The following is a 4,109-nucleotide window of genomic DNA, read 5'->3' on the forward strand; positions in this document are numbered from 1 at the left end:
TAATTATGTTAGTGAGAATGGAAAATTCCATCTAATGATTTATAGCCCAACCACTAAGACATCAAGAAAATAGCCTGGCTGATATTTCCACCAGAACTATTATGTACAAAATGAACTATGGCTTTCAATGCTTTTTGAAAAAAAATAGAACCTCTCCCATTTTCTTTCTTTCTTTCAGATCCAGTACTACGCTATCATAGCCTATGGTTTCTTTTCCCAACACGTTTCATACATCACCACCCTTTGTAGTCAAGGACAAGGATATACACACGCATATAACAGATGTTTGTTTAAACACATGATGGTCAGGTTATCTTCCTAACAATTCAGAAAAACAACCCAGACAACTGGTTTGGTATAGTATCATCTCACCTGCTGAAGATCTCATTATGTGACATTTCACAAATCCAGCAGTTACACAGAAAGACAGAAAAATACAGCATATTTGTCCAGAACAACACAGAAAATCTGTAGCATGACCTATCTAGCTATATAGATCTGTATATGATCTGTACAGAATCAGTGAATGGTTTGGGTTGGAAGGCACCTTAGAGCTCATCTAGTTCCAACCACTGCCATTGGCCAGGACACCTTCCAGTAGACCACGTTGCTCCAAGCCCCGTCCAACCTGGCCTTGGACACTGCCAGGGATGGGGCAGCCACAGCTTCTCTGGGCAACTTGTGCCAGGGCCTCACCAACCTCACAGGGAAGAACCAACCAAATAGCCAACACTGAGTCAGGTTCTTCCAAACCCCCTGTCTTCAGATCATTCCTTCTCTCCCATTTTGCTGGTTACAAGAACCCTTATCACCACATCTGCCAGTACTTGGTACAAATTCTTTAGTCCTGTTAGTAACAAGTTATAAGTAATAGTAGGGCTTAACCACCTGAGGAAGAATTGTTATTCTTACCAATGGAGGCATAAAATCAGCTACAAACTGTATTTTGCTCCAGGATTTTTTTTTTTCCTGTGCCACATAAGATTTTTGAACAACAAAACCAAAATAAAACCAGCAACCCCACACCAGAATAGGGAATTTCAAAGGTACAGCTCAAGCAATCTAAAATCCACCCTGGTCAAGGAAGGATCATCTTCTGCTCCAGCCCAGCTCACACTATACACTTCTGTCTGTATTCCATGCGCATGATTAAGCAGCAGACAGTTGAACCCAATCACCACTTAGATAACAGCATGATTTTGCATTGACTCAGCTGTAAAACATGATGCTGTGAACTCAAGCATGTCTACATGGGAAGTTAGACTAGTAAACCTGCATAATCAGCTGAAATTTCATGGTCTAAGTGCTACGAAAAGAAATGGTAAATGCTCCATCCCTGACAGTGTTCAAGGCCAGGTTGGACAGAGTCTTGGGCAACACCATCTAGTGTGAGGCGTCCGTCCCTGCCTATGGCAGGGGGTTGGTACTAGATAATCTTAATGTCCTTTCCAATCCCAACCATTCTATAATTCTATGAAAATAAAAATATGTCCTCAAGAAAGCAGGGTGTTTTTCTAATGCTTATGTTCAAATTAACATTTTGATGTTAATTCGATGGTATAACTTCTGACATAGGTGTGACAGACCACACATATTTTGAAATGTCATTGAAAAAAACCCAAAAGACATACCTCCCTTTGACCTAATTTTAAGCCATGTTACAATATTTGGTATTCCCTGTATTCCATGTAAGATAAAACAATAACCTAAGGACCTAGCTATATTTGAAAAATACTAAATATGACTACAATGACAGGTTACTGCAAGGAAAAAAGTGTGCAGTAAGATTCTCAACTAGGGTTTCACTGTTGCTGCAGTATCTTCTGCCTGCTGAAAATAAGTGTTCTGATTAGGTATTTTTTTCACATTAGAATTAAAAAAAATAGGCTATAAAATACAAGATTAAAAAAAGAAATAAAACATTTTTTATATTATTTTTAATAACACAGCCTACCCAGCTCTTCAAGGCCTCAGTGCAGATTCAATTTCATTATGGCCTTTATGCATGAGCAACGTGCTTGGGAAAATAAAAAGAATCAAAGCCAGTTAACACTGAATTTCTAACTAACCCTTAAAATCCAACTAACCCACAGAGCAGGCAGGACCATGGGGGGAACATATGATAAATATATGGACTGACTGAACTAAGCAGATTATACATACACCCACCCACAAGGGCTACAAGAGGAAGACATGGAAGGCAATGTGGCAAGAGTAAGCCTTCATACATTAGACTCAACTGTGCATATCTCAGCTGCAGCTTTCTTGTTTTGAATCTGAGGCACCACTGCAGGAATGAGAAGAGCAGAACACAGCACTCTAAGAATAAAAGCCAACCTATATATATAATAAATACTGCATGTCCATTTTTTACTTTCTACCTTTTTCCCCTTCAGTGGCTGAGCTGCACATAGCAGCTACTCTAGGACCATCCTAAACTGTAAAGCCTTTATTGCAGGCAGGGTAAAGAGTATAAAGACCTAAAATACGGTCAAAAGCAATCACTTCTTGCCTAACTTGCACAGTTGGTACAGCAGTTGTGTTGCGTTAGTAACTGATTCATTGTTGGCTGGAGGGCATCATGGTCTTGGATAAAGCTGACTGAACAACAAACAAGTATGATGTAGGATAGAAGTTTGCATCAGTGGCTAAATGTGCCTGACAGCACTAATTGCCTTTCACTAGCTCATTATAGATTAAGAGGATGCATGGCATAGCATCATTACAGCATCCTCAGTTCAGAGCAAAACAAACAAATGATTAAGTAAGTTAGTATGGCTATTATGAAGAACAATAATGAAAACTTAGCAGCGTATGAGAAAGAACACAAAATAAACATACAATATGTATTGTCTTTAATCTTTGAAAGCAATCACTTCAGTACAAGCTATATAATGTTAATTAATGATACTAGAGCTCACAGCTATGGCATTTCTTGGCAAATTGTACAAAACAGATGTCTGAGCCTGAAGACACTGGCTTCTATCTTTCCCCAAAATAGTGAGCTGTTAGCATTCTTTCTGCTGTTAACATATTGAAATCTGCTGCCATTTTCTCTCCTGTTGTCTCGGTGTTAAATTAGAAAATACATTGTTGGTTTGGTGAGAGAGGGAAGATGTATTTGGCCAATCTGAGGAAAAAAAAATTAATAGAGACATGAAAAGACTCCCTTTCATGGCATCACTGTCCCCCCCCGGGAGTGTTAGACTGGGGGAGAGACTGCTGGAAGTATTTTCAGCAAGAGGGAAAAGGATACTGCATGGAAGGAGCGTGTAATAGTATTAGGAATACCTCAAAAGGATGTTCTGTTCCATGTTTTGTTAGTTGCTTTTGTTACTGCTAAAGCTACTTGGAAATTGAAAGCCTGTACTCTGAAATATTGATATGGCAAAGATTTCACTTGGGAATATTCTAAAGAAAACTTCTGACTTTCTTTCCATATAACCATAACATATTTTCCACATAACCAAATAATTCTGGTTTCCTCCTCACATTTTTACTTCTGAAAATACTTAAAACAATCAATTTTCTAGAAATCAATCCTGTTTATTGAGACTTGGCAAATGTGAAAAAGCAAAATGTTACAGTTGTAATTTGCTTATCAGATCTAATAATGATAGACCCTTGACTGTATTCTGAAGGTTTAGGTTCTGTGAAGAAAGGATTTGCAAAATGCTTTGAAAGAAAAGGTAAGAGAAAGTATAGGTGAACTGAAATTGAAAAGACCTGGGTAGCATACAAGAAAGCCATCCGTTACCGTGGAAAGAGCATGCATAACACTGCCTTTTTGTTACTGAAATGATATTTTAAATACACTTTTCAGATGTATCTCAAAATCCACTGTTAGACAAATGAGATACAAACACTACCTCCCAGAATACATCATCCTGCTAGAAAAGTCTAATAAACATCTAATAAAAATACATCAGCAAAACAAGACTTGTCTATGAGTACTGAAGAGATGCTCTCAAATATGCTGCTCAAAAAGAAACAAGTTTGTGTGCCCGTTTTGGCTGGGATGGAGTTAATTTTCTTCACGGTAGCTGGTACAGGGCTGTGTTTTGGATCTGTGCTGGAAACAGTGTTGGTAACTGAGGGATGTTTCAGTT

Source organism: Nestor notabilis, unplaced genomic scaffold, assembly GCF_000696875.1.
Source record: "Nestor notabilis isolate BGI_N333 unplaced genomic scaffold, ASM69687v1 scaffold29734, whole genome shotgun sequence".
Lineage (NCBI taxonomy): Eukaryota > Metazoa > Chordata > Aves > Psittaciformes > Psittacidae > Nestor > Nestor notabilis.